The sequence below is a fragment of the Sciurus vulgaris genome (assembly GCF_902686455.1).
Source record: "Sciurus vulgaris genome assembly, chromosome: 2".
NCBI classification, from domain to species: domain Eukaryota; kingdom Metazoa; phylum Chordata; class Mammalia; order Rodentia; family Sciuridae; genus Sciurus; species Sciurus vulgaris.
Window position 1 is genome coordinate 342,851 of NC_136462.1, and position 17,040 is coordinate 359,890.

The window sequence follows — 17,040 nt, forward strand, 5'->3', positions numbered from 1 at the left end:
TGGCCATTGTACTCATTGACTGGCCACCCAGAATTTCTTAGAAGGAACACTGGAGTCCTCCATGAACAACTGACTCCAGTATCTTGTGTTCCAAAAGAACCAGCACCCTGTGCATGATACCAAGGTATGCAGGAAGCTCAAGCAGGAACTGAGCCCACTGGGGTCATAGCTTCTCTGATCTCTTAGTGCCCAGGAGGGAGCATTGAGAAGCCACATCCTAGCTCCCTGATGTGAGCGGGTCCCCCACTATCTCTTCTCATCAGATCTCCCTTCTACACTCGTGACCCTGCAATGGGTGTACCCTTGCAAATTCCTGAGGGGTCCTTGAGGCATCTGTCCTATTGTCTCCATAGAGTACTTCCCCCCCCCCCTTTTGTCTGTAATCTCTTCAAAACTTCCTTATTCCCAGGTTTACATGTACAATTCTCACTTGTCTACCAGTTTTCAAATCCTTCTGCTCTGTTTTCTGCTCCTGATTATCACCATAGACCTGTCTCATAACAAAGAACAGTACTTATGCCACCTCCTTCAGCTGTGCTGCCTTGAATCTTCCACCACCAGATTAACTAGTTCATTTCGTTTAATTCAGCCTCCCAGGTCTCCTCAGGCATCAAAACGTGTAGACCTGCTCTTTGCTGGAATACACCATGAATTTCCTCCATTCCAACTTTGTGACAGTCATCTTTCCTTCCCTGTGGGAAAACACCTGACAAGTCTAAGGTAGAGCAGGTAAGCTTTGTTCTATCTCCAGGTTGTAGATGATCATTCAGTTGCTGGCCCTCTCCACTGCTTTGGACTTGAGTGAGACAGAGCCTCAAGATGGAAGGCAACAATGGAAATAAGGTGCTCACCTCATGGTGACCACCAGGCACAGGGAAATGTTGGAAGCTTTATGGAAGATGGAACTCTCCAGCACATCCTCAGTACTCTCCACCTCAGCCACACCTCACCTGGATCAATTCACACCTATCTAGTACATCAAACTTGGATCACCTCCAGGTTTCAGAACTTCTGACTTATCGTCCTACATCTGACTCTTGCACAAACTCAGGGGCTTTGGGACACTCCATCTCCCACCTGAAACAGAGAGATGAGCAGAGCAGAGGAAGGAACCAGGAGAAGGAAGGAAAGGAGGGAGTGGGAAATCATAGGGACTGAATGAGAGAAAATTACAGTCCAAGCTTGCATGACTACAACAATATGAATGCAATCTTACAGATATCTATGATGAATTAAATATCTGTTTTGAATATTCAGGGTCTTTTTGAAATTGGAAATATGTTGTAAATAGTTTTTTCTAATTTGGTAAAAAAATTCCATTGGGTTTATAATAGGAAGTACTCTAAATCCATAGCTTTATTTGGAAATTAAAAGAGTTTCAGAGTTTTAATATTTCTACAGCAATATTAAATTACCTTGCTATATTTTTTCTAGAGTGTTATAGAATTTTCAATATCTCCTTTTGAACAGATTAGTTATATACCTAATATTTTACAGTTTTATATATTTTTATTCACCAGTAATGTTGTTTTTCTTCATTTCCATGCTGTACCTCATGGCAGGAAGGCCCCTGGAGTGTAACAGGCTCACCTGGCTCTGCAGGTTGGGGTCTGCTCCTCGCCCCTGTCCCACAGCAGCCCTTCCCTCCTTTCAGTTCCTCACATGATGGTGCATGTTCATGTGTCATTCTGTCTCATTCTACTGCTTCTCCTTCTATCATGTCCTGTAGGAAAGCAGCCTGATTCTTATTTGAAGGGATGTGTCCAAAGATAGAACAAAATCCAGTTGAACAATCTTGTAGTTCTACGTCCAGCACTTGGGCACAATGAATATGCTGTGTCATCCAAGCTCTGATGTCTCTCAGCTCCAGTGACATTGCCAGTTGCTCCCCTCATGACCTTGCTTGTGGCTTGTTTCTGCTTCAATCACAGAGATTTCCTTGGCCTAAATTCCAGGTTTCTGGCATCTCATATCTTGGAGATTGCCCCTGGAATTGCACCTTTCTTCTCACATCTTCATGAATCATTCTCTCAGGGACTCTGCAGGGGCTCTGACCCTGCAATTTGTGACCTTCCCCACCTTCCCTAAAATCTTAATGGAAGACCTCCCCCCACCCCCACCATCCTGCAATCCTGCAGAAATAGCACCTTCTGTTTGTCCCTCAGGTCCACCACCATCTGCAGTAGCACCAGGCCTCCTGGACCATGGTACAGAGACTTCTGCATGCTTCCATGGTGGAGAATGGTGAAAAACCTCTGCACTCCCACCTGTGCAAGTAGGGGGTCCACATGGTCTCTTCTCAAGGAATTGTTCCTTTTATACCCTTGAGCCTGAGATGACTGAGCTCTTGCTCATTTCTGAGATGCCATGATCCCAACTTTTATCTTATTCCTGGGTAAAGTATGAGCAATTTTCAAGTGTCTGTCATGTCTTTAACCCCAAGTTCCATAGCCACAGTTTTACTCACACATGTCTAACCTAACTATAAGTCTTCAGATCTCTCTTCTCTGCTTTCTGCTCCTGATCATCACACTAAAAGTGGCTAAAAGCAGACAGCCTTATCCAAGCCTTCCTGAAAGTTCTGCTGTCCTTAAATTTCCATTGCCCTTTAATGAGTCCATCACTTTTAAACTTACCTTCACAAATAGTCAGAGGTCATGGTTAGAATGTGGAAAGATTCCTAGTCAGAACAAAATGTGTATGAATGGACTTTACTCCACTTTCAAATAGAGTACTTCTCTGAAATCTCATGAGCCCAGTATTTAGTATCCACACTCCTATTCACATTCTGGTCTTCTTAGCTCCCACCAAAACCACCATCACACTCCACTTACACCAGTATAATACTGGTGCCATTCTTGTTTCTAAATTTTTCTATTTTCTTCACACAAACTCCATAAAGCTCCAAAATCTTCTGGACTACAGGAACCAGTCAGTTTTAATGACCCTTGTTAAGCACACCTATTTCTATTTTAGTGAATATTTGCATTGCTATGGTCAAAATACTTTTCAAGAACACTGTGGGAAAAACGGTCCATTCCACATGTGTCTGACTCCAATTCTCAGGGCACAAGTTAATGCAGAACATCATGAAAGATTGTTGGAAAAGGAATGATGCTAAGGATAATGCCATGAGGAATCAGTGAGAGAGGTGTAGGGGAGAGAGAGAGTGATCCACTCCTTAAGGACAAAATATAAACTTCCAAATATAAACACCCTGAGGGACCTGTATCCTACAGATTCAACCTAACTCTCTTAATTTACCACACCCACTTAATCCATGTTGGCACATTAATCACCTGATTACCCTCAACCTGGAGAACCTGATCCTGTCACCTCTGCAAATTCTTGCAGTATCTCACACAAGGGCTAGACCATATTTTATGACACAAAGCTACTGTTAGGAAATATAAGAACATAGAGATACTACCTTGAATTCTATCAGATCATAATGGATTGAAATTAGAAATAAATGACAGAATAAAAAACAGAAACTACTCCAACACTTGAGATTAAATAATATGCTATTGAATGATGAATGGATAACAGAAGAAATCAGGGGGGAAATAAAATGTTCTTAGATGTAAATGAGAATAAAGATACAACATATCAAAATCTCTTGGACACTATGAATGCAGTACTGAGAGGAAAATTTATTTCATGGAGCACATTCAATAAAAGAAGAAAAAAATCAACAAATAAACAACCTAATACTACAGCTCAAAGTTCTAGAAAAGAAGAACAGATCAACACCAAAAGTAGTAGGAGACAGGAAGTAGGTAAAATCATAACTAAAATCAATGAAATTGAAACAAAAGAATCAATCAAAAAATTGAAAAAATAAAAAGTTGGTTCTTTAAAAAAAAAAACAAAATACAAAAACCCTTAGCTATACTAACAAAGAGAAGGAGAGAGAAAACTCAAATTACTAAAATCCAAGATGAAACAGAAAATACCACGACATACACTATTGAAATACAAAACACAATTAGAAGGCTCAATACTCAGACTTTCCTATTTCTAATGCAATAGTGCCCAATCTTTTCTCCTCTGAAACTTCCTGCATTGTTTCAATGTGAGCTTTGGGGGACACCTCAGATCATGTTGACCATGATCTCCAGGTTAATGAAGTAAAAATTTAATGTCTATAGTAAGGGGAGACAATCAACTGCTCTGAGACTGAGGGTGCTCTGGAAAGTGTTGACACCTCCCAATTGGGTGCGTTGACCCTCCAGATATATTGAGTGTTTGCATTAAAGAGGAGGGTGAACTATGCAAGGCCCTGAGCTCAGGGTGAGCAGGAAGCTTTCCTGATTGGAGTTGCTACTCTCACACATCAGGATGAGAAGGTTGAGCTTGGGGGTTCGGTGCCTTCACTAGACAGGAAGTATGTGGAAAGACTTTCTAATTCCTTGCAAGTCTGCATAACAAGAGGTAGGTGGGCAAGTTGGTTGTGAAATCACAAGGAAACAAATAGTTTATAAGGACCTCTATGACCCAAGCTGACATGTGACACATGTGAGCAGAGACTAGCAGGAGTTGGCTCTGCATTTCCCAGGGAGAAGCAGATTAGCACTCAGTAACAGAATGTCTGCAGTGACTTTGTGGGTCATAAGTTCTCACATAAGGAAATTTGACTATGTATTTTTGTGGGTATTATATGTATATTAAGAGACAGAAATCATGTATTTCTTCCTTGCATTTTACCATGAAATACATACAGATGTTTATTATGTCTCTCAGAACCCAGTTGCACCCATCCCACAGATGGAATGTTGAGAGGTTTTGTCTGAAGGACCCTTTCTTGGTGCCTGGGTGGGAGAGCCCAGGAATGTCCTCTCCTGCACACATCTGTGGATGGACTTGTCAGGGGATGAGCCAGAACAGAGGGTGGAGGAAGGGGAGTGTGCACACAGCAGGAAGCCTCACCTCCTGAGGAACCTGTCTCGCCTATCTGCTGTGAGATCACAGGCCTGCCATGATCTTGAATCTCAGCAAGGTGAGGCACCTGAGCTGTGCTAGAGAAACAGTTAGTACTCACTGCTCCAGGGAGTGATGAACAAGTTCCTCAGCTCTGCCTCCTGTTCCATGATTAGGAGGAGGAAGCCCCACCTCCACCCCATGCTGACTGCAGAACTGTTCACCCCAGCCAGGGTACAGTAGTGACCTGTGCTCTCACCAGGAGAAGGGGAGCCTGAGTAATCATGGAATACTACTCAGCCATTAACCATGGTGGTTCTCATTTGGGACAGCACAGAGGACCCTCAGGACACCACTGAGAGTCATCAGTCAGGCACAGACAGGAACCATTGTCCGAAAATTCTAATATAAAGAGTCATCCCTGAGGTGCACAGAGTAGAGGGAGGCTCCCAGGGACTGGGGCAGAGGGCCTGGGATGAGGGTGGTAGACTGAGGTCTGTTCTGTTAGCAGGAGGAACACCTCCAGGACAGCCGATGCTCAGCAGGTGGCTGCAGGGAATGACCACCTACTGTGGACCTACAGCAGTGCTGAGAGAACAGGTGTAATTTCCCCACCATGAATGATGGATATCAGAGGTGCAGCCTGTACTAAGAACTGGATTTAGCGACTCCACCATGGTGACCATCAGGAAAGTCATGGGAAGTAATGAGTTTCCTGGGCCCTGCTTTGTCCCTATCCCCTGTATTAGAATTTAATTTAAATAATTGTCAGCAGACACTCAGACACAGAAGGTTTAGTGCCTTCTTTGCAGGTTTCTGTTTGGAGCTGGTGAATGCATTAACTCAGAGGACCTTGTTATGACCTCCAGGCCAAAGAATGAGCTTCATGAGATTGTAGAGTTAATACTTGATAAAATGGGCACATGAAGCTCATTAGCATGATGTGCTACAGACACCTGTCACATGGAGGGCTGAAGTGTCCTGCTGCTGTCAATAACATGACTGGGCACAGAGGGCCTGGGGTAAGGTGCTGTCCTGGCCACTCCCTCCACAGGGATCTGACACAACCCTTCAGCTTATGACCCACAATGTTCTATTAATAAAAACAGTAAGCTTTAATGGGGTGCCTGTGTTGCAGGGCGCTGCAGGGACATTTGATGAGGGGGACAGTTGCAGCACCTCTTGGCCCTGCCTCAGTCTCTGGACTGGGCACTTGGGGTCTGGTTGCCCCTTCCTGGTCCCTGACCTCATATTGGAACCAGCAGAGGGCAGCACCTGGGTTCAGGAGAGGACAGGACCCAGACTTGGTGCTCACCTGCAGGAGGACGCTCCTCAGTCATGCACGCTGTGCTCTGCACAGGAACAGGCTGGAGCATCAGGAGCATCCCTCAGGCTGCTCAGGGGAGGACCATCCTGGGTACCATGGAAACTGCAGAGATAAATCACAAAAGACCACTGCAGTTGTTCAGGCATTTCCTGAGTGCAGACATGGTGGTCTTGTCCTCAGCCCACCGCTGAAGTGGACACTTGGTTTTGTTGGCAGCATTTTGACTGGTTAGCTCTGCACCTCATCTTCCCTGGTGCCAGAGTATCCCCATCATTCCCTCCATCCTCACTGCTAAGGAAGAAGGAGAGTGGACACCACTCCCTGGTACCAGAGCAGGGATGCCCCTGGGTCTATAGGCACATTTCCAGGTGAGACTTGTGGAGAGAATGGACTGGAATGTGATAGGAAGTTGTCCATCAATGCAGAGAGTTAGGACAGCAGCACCCTGGGCCTGGGTGTCTTTTGCATGACTCTCCAAACCAGGATCTACAGAGAGCTGGGCAGGTGGAATCCAGGGAATTCTCTGCAGATCAAGATGGAGCTGGACATAGAGGGAAACACTCAGATCTCAGATGCACAGCTCCTCTGGGGATTGGCCAACCTGGAGAGACTGTCTCCTTCTCTTTTCAGATGCTCACCATCAAATATATGACAAAAGGAAGAGCAGACCTGTGTCCAGTCTCGTAGGTTCTGATGCTGGTGTGTCCTCACTGTTAGGGAGATCAGAGCAGCTGAATTGGGGCAGAGCATCAGGCAGCCCAAGCATGTCAAAGAACAACGAATGAGACATCAGCAAACAAACCCTAGTGGAGTCTGGCAAATACCTGTTATTCATCAGAGACTCCAACCAACCCCAGGGGTCACTAAACCCTCCAGCCTTCCCCCACCTATACTGGACTACACAACACCACCCCATCAAGTCCAAGGTGGGGAGTCCCTGGCCATCTACAGTACCCTTCACCCTGAAGGAATGATGAGTCTTGTCCCATAACCAAAATCCAATAAAGCCTTGTTCAGCCACTTTTGAACTGATTCATATGTTGTCAACTCCATCTGAACTTATGCTGACCACAGGATATTTAGAGTAAGAAAGGCGACCCCAATGTAACACGATAAAATTTACAGTGTCCCATGATTTACAGGGATACAAGGGACATGTCCCAGCAGAGGGCAGTGGGGGAGAAGGCAGCAGACTACTTTGCTCAGCACTCAGGACACAACACCCATACCCTGAGTAGAGAAAAGTGTGAGACTGGGCAGCAGGAAGGGAGCAGGTTCCTGGAGGAAGGTGCTGGGCTGAGAACAAAGAATTCATCCTTCCACATGTTTCCAGAAACCAGCAACTCTCCTGTCACAGGAAAAGCTCCCCTGGGTTCAAGAGAGACACATTTCAGGATCACTGAGCATCTGGACACCCTGGCCTCAGCATCTCCAGATATAAGAAGAGCCTCAGCCACATGCAAATTCCTCCTCCTGCTCTGGATTCAAATGCCCTCTGGGCTGTGGGAGCTCACAGCTCTCTGCTCACACAGGGCTGAGGTCTCTGGGAAGGCAGGTGTGGTCTAGAAGATGAGGCTGCTGGGTCTTCTCCTGTGCCTGGTCACAGCTCCCCAAGGTAAGTGTCCCCAGTGTTAGAGCTGGGTCCTTGGGGAGATTGTGACTGTGGTGACTGACATGTTCTTCCTGTACTTGATCCAGGTGTCCTGTGCCAGGTGCAGCTGCAGGAGTTAGAACCTGGCCTGGTGAAGCCCTCAGAGACTCTGTCCCTCACCTCTGCTGTGTCTAGATTCTCCATCCCGACCAGTGGTTATGGCGGAGTTGGATCTGTATTCACAGGAAAGAGGCTGGAGTGGATAGGGTGCATATGGAGTGATAGCAGGAGTTACTACAGCCCATCCCTCAAGAGCCGTGTGTCCATCTCCAGAGACACATCCAAGAACCAGTTCTCCCTGCAGCTGAGCTCCCTGACCACCCAGGACATGGCCGCCTATTACTGTGCCAGAGACACAGTGAGGGGACCTCAGTGTGAGCCCAGACACAAACCTCCCTGCAGGGTGCCCAGGGCCAGCAGGGGGCGCTCAGCACACAGGGAGCTCAGGGTCACCCAGCAGCAGCTGCAAAGTGAGGAGAAATCATTTTTCCCCAGTCCTGAGCTCACTCACCAGGCAGCTCGTACTATGTGCTCCAGACATGGTGGTTCTACACAGAGCTCCTCCCCCCAGACATCACTCAGTTCTCCTTGTCCAGGTTGGGGTTTATGGAATCACCCCTCTCATCACAAGCTGCATAGTCAGGTCTGGTGCTGACACTTTCTGTGAAATGACCTGAAATGTAGGTGCCTTCATGTGAGCTGTGTGAAAACATCATGGCCCTGGGGACTCCCTCCACCCTGAGAAGGGTCTCCACATCCTCCCTGCCCCAGGGCCCCTCCCATTGCAGTGCTCCTGTGACCTTCCTGTGACTGATCTGTGCACTGTGCTCATATAGATGTCAGAGTCTACTTGTACCAGAGATTCCAGCCACAAGGGACCTTTGACAATGATAACAGTCCCTTGTGCTGCCATCAGGTGTTAGACACTATGGTGCCCTGATGTTCTAAAGCCACTGTCAGCAGGCACAACAAGGAATCCTCTGTTCTCAAAAGTAAAGAGTATTGAGCTGAGATTTACCAACAGAGAACCCCAAACCTGGTCATAATCCACACAAATATATGTGCTCAGAGTGAATGTTGGTGTATGTGAGCTGTCTACCCCTCATGAAGTGACTCTGCAACACCCATCCCCACAACCAGAGCCCCAAAGAGAGGAAACTCCCACTCCTGCAGCTGTGCATGGCCTGTGGACAGGGGTGACCTGAGCAAGGTCTTGGAGAGAAAAGAGCTCCCTTGGCAAAGGCCCTGGAGGGAGGGTGGTCAGCTCTGCATGGACTGTGGGAACCTCAGTTTGACTGTGCCACTGGTCTCAGGACCCTGACCACACTCTGCGCACAGGTCCACTCTGATGCCCATGTTGCTACAAGGTGACCCTGAGTCTGAGAAGCCCAGGACCCCTGGCTGCTGGGGAGAGGCAGATTCAGCCTGCCTGTTTCCAGCCCTGTGGCTGGACTGCAGGGTCTCAGAGAGGGATGCCCTGGGCTCTATTTCTGCTCACTTCAGTGCCCAAGTCCCCTGACAGTCCAGCTTCTGTCTGGATAAGGATGAGCTTCAGAAATTTGTATATCCCAGATTTTTCTAAGTTGGTCCTGGTTCTTTCCAGAAAATTAAATCATTTGGAATATTTTGAAAAATATGTGCTGGTTGAGAGCTATGGTAATGATGTTTAATATGAAATTTATAAGTAATTTATAATGTAGTGTAGTGCATTTTCTAACAATGCAGGTCACTTCTGTTTCTATCAGTAAAATAATTCCATGTTTTTAATCACTTAAAACATGTTGTGTGTGCATTATAAATACAGAGTCGTGTGGTTCATATTCATAGACACATGAACATATTTCTACAGCAGAGGTTGTTCCTGCCTATATTGTGTAGCTTAAATCTCTCCACCTGTCATCATCTTCTCAATTCATTATCTATTTTTCTTCATACTAAACACAAATTCAATAGTTTTCCTTTGTTTTATGTCTCTGATGTCCAATAATCATACATTGTACAATTTGGGTGTTTCAAAAAAAATGATCCTACATCTGCATTAACAGGGCATGTTATGAATGGTATAGTCTCCCTGGTGATTGAGTTTCTGTCTCCTTTGCCTCAAAGAAACCTCAGGAGTTACTGTGGGGACCTTGCTCAGCTCCTTCCCAAGCCCTTGTGGATGCTGGGATCACTTTCCCTAATATGATGCTCCTCAGTTGGGCACAGTTTGTATTTGATTGCTTAAGCATATTTTTATGTGTATAATACTTACACCTTGTTAAGTAAATTAGATTTAGAGATTTGACAGTTGAATACATTTTGAAGCACCTGAATCAGCAGTGATGTGTTGTACGTTGTTGTTTTCACATGTGAGTGTGTATGACAATCATAATCACTAAGAAGGTCAGCCTCTCTCTCCATCAGACACAAGATTGGCAATTCCAGCTGTATTTTCATAGTTACATGGAAACCCAGTCCTTGTGAGGCAGAGGACAGCACCTGACACATGGGTGAGGGGGCCATGATGGACCCAGGCTGTGCACACCAGCTGTCCATCACCTGTCCCTCCTTGGTGTTGGGAGCCCCCAGCTGCTGGGCTGCAGTCACTGTGAAGCACAGCCTGGCTGTGGCCACAGGTGCATGTGAGCTGCAGGGCACCAGGACAAGGCCCTTTGCACCTGGTCCTCACCACCCACCCCCCCTCCCTCAACCTCCCTGTACCTTCCCAAGTCCAGGGGCCACTGGTCCTCTCTATGTCCACGAGCCTGATGCAGTAGCTGCCCCACATGATGCTGGTGTGGTGATGGTCTCCCTCTTCCTGACTTAGGTCAGCTAGGTCCATGTGCTCCAGATCAATGCCCATGGCCAGGAGGGACAGGATGCCATTCTCTTTGGCTAAGGTTCATTCCTCCGCTGTGGACAGCTTATTTTCCTCCTTACCACTAAGGGTCACCCCTTGGCCTCCAGGTCACACCTGCCATGCACAGTGGACAGTGGTCCTGACCCCAGTCCTCAGGCTGTCGCACCCCATGTCTCTGCTTACCCAGGCTGTGCTGCACAGTTGGAGTCTCTTGCTTGCTGCTCTCCTAGCTGGCCCTGCTGCTGGTACACCTAGAGGTGTGGGTCCATAGTGGGCCTTGCTTCCAGGCTCCACTAGCTATGGCCCCAGGGTCTTTTTGTAGGGTCTACACCTGTGACAAAGCTCTGCCTGAGGCCCTGGACAACCCAGGTCTTCCTCTGGACACAGATGGAAGAGGACTCACCTCGGCAGCATTGGCACCTGTGTGCCTGCAGAGTCAGCTACATGGGTGCTGCCAGGTTTGCTGCTGGTGAGCAGCCCTGTTAACACTGGCACAGACCAACCATTTACACAGTCCCAGGAGTGCATCCTCATCTTTAGGTGTTAACAACAACCACCTCAGGCTCCAGCACCAGTGTGTGCTGAGTCCGGTCTGTGCTGCTCTGAGCAGCTACAGAGGCTGATGATGTGCAATGAGAGAGCTGTACTGCGGCAGGTTCTGGGGAACAGGGATGAAAATATCAAGGTGTTGCTCCTGCCCAGGGCTTCCTGAGGCTGCACCACCACATGGCAGGAAGGCAGGAAGCAAAGAGAGGCAGGCGGAGCTGGAACCCCTGAGTGGGGATGGGATCACATTAAGGCTCAGAATGTGAGGAAAACACGCAACCAGCCTTAGGAAAATCCAGGTGACCAGACAAAGGATGCCAATTTTCTCAGTATTCTAGGGCCACAAGGACACCGTGAGGTGACAGAGCAGCAGCCTAAAGGGTATGATACTGCCCATGTCCCTCCCACCTGCTCTCAGTGCTGCTCTGCCTGGGCCTCCACCCAGAGCTGCTATAGAGCAGGAGGACATGCAAATAGGGCCTCCCTCTGCTCATGAAAACCAGCCACCCTGACCCTGCAGCTCTGCACAGGAGCCCAGCCCTGGACTCCAGCTCATCCCACTCAGTGGTCAGGACTCAACACAGGCTGCTCACCATGGAGAGTGTGCTCAGCTGGGTTTTCCTTGTGGCTGTTTTCAAAGGTGATTAATGGAGAACAGAGATCCTGAGTGTGTGAGTGGACAGGAGTGAGCGAAATAGTGGATGAGTGAGTGTCCTGACCAGGCTGCCTCTGTGTTTGCAGGTGTGCAGTGTGAGGTGCAGCTGGTGGAGTCTGGGGGAGGCCTGGTGCAGCCTGGGGGTTCCCTGCGACTCTCCAGTGCAGCCTGTGGATTCACCTTCAGTAGCTACTGGATGAACTGGGTCCACCAGGCTCCAGGGAAAGGCCTGGAGTGGGTTGCAGCAATTAGCAATGGTGGTAGTTCCTTCTATCCAGACTCTGTGAAGGGCTGATTCACCATCTCCAGAGACAACTCCAAGAACACGCTGTACCTGCAAATGAGCACCCTGAGAGCCGAGGACACGGCCACCTATTACTGTGCTAGAGACACAGTGAGGGGAACTCAGTGTGAGCCCAGACACAAACCTCCCTGCAGGGTACCCAGGGCCAGCAGGGGGCGCACAGCACACAGGGAGCTCAGGGTCACCCAGGAGCAGGTGCAGAGGGGGTTGAGTGCAGGTTCCTGCATCTGGAGCCTCTCCATATACTAGCTACCTAGGGGAGCTTTGTGTACATTTTTCAGTACTATTTGGTAGTGCCTCTGAAGAGAACAATTTGTTTTTCAATCAATATTTCCTTTTTCATTAGTGCCTCATAATTTTAAATGATATAATATTTCAATTGACATAATTGCAGCCTCATGGAGTATGACCTCCTCCACTTACATCCCTGCCATTTCCCTCTCCGTCCTCTTCCCCCTTCCCCTTTTCTCTTCCTTTTTGCAACAGATCTTTTCTGAGTGTGTGTTGGGGCGGGGGTTTTGGGGTATTTTGTGTGTGTGTGTGTTTTACTTACTGCCTTCTAGAGAACATAAGGGACATTCCTGCGGCACCTCCTGCAGGTACACAGGGTAGCCTGGTCAGTTTCGTTCCTCCTCCCTCCCGTCTCCTGCCCCTCAACCTCACCCTCAATCCCTTTATCTACTTCCTGATCCCTCTTCTAGTTCCCAGGGATTCCTCTCAGCTGTTTTTCCTTTTTCGTCCAGAATATTATTTGTGAGTATTTTAGTCAGATTTTTATCACTGCTCTGACTAAAGGATTTGAACAGAAAAATTTTAGGAGGAAAGGTTTATTTGAGGCCTCATATTTTCAGAGGTCTTAGTCCATAGAAGGCTCTCCATTCCTTGAGGCTCAAGGTGAGGCTGAACATCATAGAGGAAGAGGTGGTAGAAGGAAGGCGCTCACATCAGGGTGATCAGAAAGCAGAGTCTTCACTCTCCAGACTCAAAACAGACACCCCAAAGTCACCCTAATTCCAATTTCCCCCAGCCACAACATCCCACTTCAGTTAATCCCATATGGAATTCACTCACTGATTGAGGTAAGACATTTACAACCCAATCGCTTCTCCTCTGAACCATCCACCATCACACATGTGAGAATTCTTGGGACAGTTCACATCCAAACCATAGCATGCTACCCTACCTCCCAAAACTCACAACCATCTCACAAGGAAAAACTTATATTGCCCATTTTCATGATTCCCAAAATTCTCAACAGTGCTGAGATTGCTAAAATTTCAAGTCCACAGATTTCTCTGGAGCTCAGGCCTTCTTGCCTTGAGAGCTCCTGTAAAATAAAAACCAATTTATAAAGATCCAGCATATAAAGGTTCTGAGTAAATGCTTCCATTTACAAAAATAGGGACACAGAAGGAAGGAATAGGACCAAAGCAGGACTGAAATCAAAGTAGGCAAGCACGTCCTATAGTTGGATATACAGAATTTGAAGTTTATGGAATCTTGATATTCTCTCCAAATGTCATGTGTATCTTTGTCCCTGTGGCCTTGTGTCTTGAAGCCCACGTGTCCTTCCTGTTGGCTTGTTTCTGCTCAATTCCTGCTGCTTTCTCAGGACAGTGTCCCACGTTACTGTCATTTTTTAATCTGCAGAGTTTGCACCACAGCTTTGGCTTCCTCCTCACATCCCCACATGTTGACTTCTCAGGGTGTGACCACAGGGACTCTGCCCGGTGCACCTTGCCTGACATCCCAGGCCTTCCTTTGAAGTCTTGGTAGAAGCCCCCATGAGCCCCTAACTCCAGCACCCAGCAATCCTGCAGAACCGCACCACATGCTCAATGCGGTGGTCAGCTGCCATCTGGAGCAGTAGCCAAGCCTCCAGGGGCCCTGGCTACAACATCCTCTGAGGGTCTGAGTGGCTGAGCACATTGAAAAAAAATTCCTGTCCCCCTTGTGTAAGAAAGCTGCCCCATTGGTCTCTTTTCAAGAGCATTTTCACCTGTCCTCCCTTGAGCTTGAGATGGTGGGGACTTGCCAGCTCCTGAGATGCCCTCAAGCCATCTTTCTTATTGTCTCTAGGCATGGTGCAGGCATGGCTCAATGTCTTTAAGAGCTGCAACTTACTTAATCCTTGTTTTACTCTTGTCTTTCAAGTGCACCTTTTAAAAAGCCTTTTTCTCTGCTTTCTGCTGCTGATTATTCCAATAAACTTGGCTAAATGCAGCCAGTAATATCCATGCCACTTCCTCAGTGCTATGCTTTGCTGCCTAGACATTTCTTCTGTCAGAGTAAGAATTCCTTTGATTCTAACATCAGCCTCATAGAAAGCCTCTGGACATGATTAAAATGTACACAATCTCTCAAACTAAACACAAATAGTCTTTATTTCAACTTACAATAGTTTCCTCCTTTTCTGAATCCTCTTCAGACCAGTATTCACTGGCCACAGTTCTGTTGCCGTTGTCTTTTGAGCTACCAGGAGAATTGATCATTAATCTCTGCTTACAACAATCTAAATCATTTCCAGATTGTATTTCTAAGCATCTCTCAATTCCTACCACTAATTCCGGGAAACTCCAAAAGATTCTGAATCACATGGTCATGTTAATCAAAGCAATGACCCCACTCCTGGTACCCATTTCTCTTTTAGTCAGAATTTTTCAGTGCGGTGACTAACGAATCTAAAAAGAAAAATTTTAGGAGGAAAGAATTATTTGAGGGATCATATTTTAGAGGTCTTAGTCCCCAGAAGGCCAGATCCATTACTTGGGGCTCAAGGTGATGTAGAACATCATGGTAGTAGTGTGTGGCAGAGGGAAGCAACTTCCATCATCAGTAAACGGACAGAGAGACCCCACTTTACAGATACAAATATATATCCCACAACCATGCCCCAATGCCAATCACCTCCAGTCACACCCTACTTCTTCAATTAATCCCATCAGGGATTCATTCACTGATTGGGTTAAGACATTTACAAGTCAGTCACTTCTCCTCTGAACCTTCCAGCATTGTCTCACATGTGAGCTTTGGGGGACACCTCACATTCAAACCATAACAGTGAGTGAGCACTTGACATTTCACCCTCTGAATCTGCCTTATGAAACTTAGCATGACATTCTCCAGCTCCATCATTCGATCAGCAAATGACCTAATTTCACTCTTCCCTGTGACTGAGTGAAACTCCATTTTGTATGCACACCACCTTTCCTTTATTCATTCACCAGTTGATGGGCATCTGGGAATGTTCTGCTATATAGCTGTTGTGAGAAGCACTGCTGTAAACACAGATGTGGCTGTATGGTTGGGGTGTGCTTGTAACTTCTACACACAAATATTCAGCCCCTTTTTCTATTTTTATTTATTTTACTTTATTTTATTTGTAAAATGTCTTTTTTGTTTGTTGGAGATTTCATTGAATACGTGTAATATTTTGAGTGGTTTTGCCATTGGATAGTATACACTTTGTACAAGAACATGGGAGGCTTTCCACCTCTGAGGTCTTCATTACTCCCTCTGGTGTGCATTGTTTCCTTAACAGAGCTCTTTCCCTTCCTTGGTTCATTTCTTTCTAAGGACGTTTTATGGTTATTTTGAATGGGACAGGTTCCTGACTTCCTTCTCAACAAATGCATATTAGAAATATAGGGAAGTAGTTTACTCATGTATATATGATGTATTTGGACACCTTCCTGAAGTTCTTTATTATATTGGAAGGCATTCTGATGGAGATATTTGTTCATCTAGATATTGGATCGTATCACCAGTAAGCAGATTTATTCATACACCCTACTTTCCTCTGTATCCATGTAATTTCCTCTTCTGGCTTCATTGTTTTCTCCAGAGTTTCAGTTCACAATACAAAATATCTAAGAAACAGAGATGGTTTCCTAGAGAACAAAAAGAAAATTGAAAAGCCCTGAATGAACCACAGAAATTAAAAATCAGAGAATCCAATGGGTAAAGTAGAGAGAGAGAAAACAGAGGTATTGCTACACACTCTTCTGTCATCCAATTCATTAGAAATTATATTGAAAAATCATCTTCCAGTAACCAGAAACTTAAAGTTATTGACAAAATTACCTACCCAAATTGAAGCACACTAATATAGAAATATGAAAGAGAAAATACCAAGCTATGAATTCTTTTTTGCTGGACACTTTTTATTTATTTATTTATTTTTTGTAAACAAATGGGGTACATGTTGTTTCTCTGTTTGTACATGGAGTAAACTCATACTATTTGTGTAATCATAAATTTACATAGGGTAATGTTGTTTGATACATTCTGTTATTTTTTCCCTTCCCCCCACCACTCCCACCCCTCTTTTCCCTTTATACAGTCCTTCCTTCCTCCATTGTTTCACCCCTCCCTAACCCTAACCCTAACACTAACCATTCACACCCCCCATTATGTGTCAAAAGTGAGATCATTCGTCCTATGGTTTTTTGAGATTGGCTTACCTCACTTAGCATGATATTCTCCAATTTCATTCACTTGTCTGCACATGTCTTAATTTTATCATTCTTTATGGCTGAGTAATATCGTTTCTTTATCCACTCATCACTTGAACGACCTCTAGGTTGGTTCTACAATGTGGCTATGGTGAATTGAGCAGCTATGAACATTGATGTGGCTGCATCTCTGTAGTATGCTGATTTTAAGTCCTTTGGGTATAGGCCAAGGAGTGGGATAGCTGAGTCAAATGGTGGTTCCATTCCATGTTTTCTGAGGAATCTCCATCCTGCTTTCCAGAGTGGCTGCACTAATTTGCATTCCCACCAGCAACGTATGA

The 17,040-nt window shown here is 46.1% G+C and overlaps 1 long non-coding RNA gene across 1 annotated transcript in view; it reads left to right on the plus strand.

Moving 5' to 3' along the window:
• The first annotated feature begins 1,570 nt into the window (after positions 1-1,570).
• LOC306653304 overlaps positions 1,571-17,040 on the plus strand; it is a 411,785-nt gene continuing 396,315 nt past the window's right edge. Inside the window, exon 1 of the long non-coding RNA XR_013761694.1 lies at positions 1,571-1,608. This is a non-coding gene — a long non-coding RNA (uncharacterized lncRNA). The remainder of the gene's footprint in view (positions 1,609-17,040) is intronic.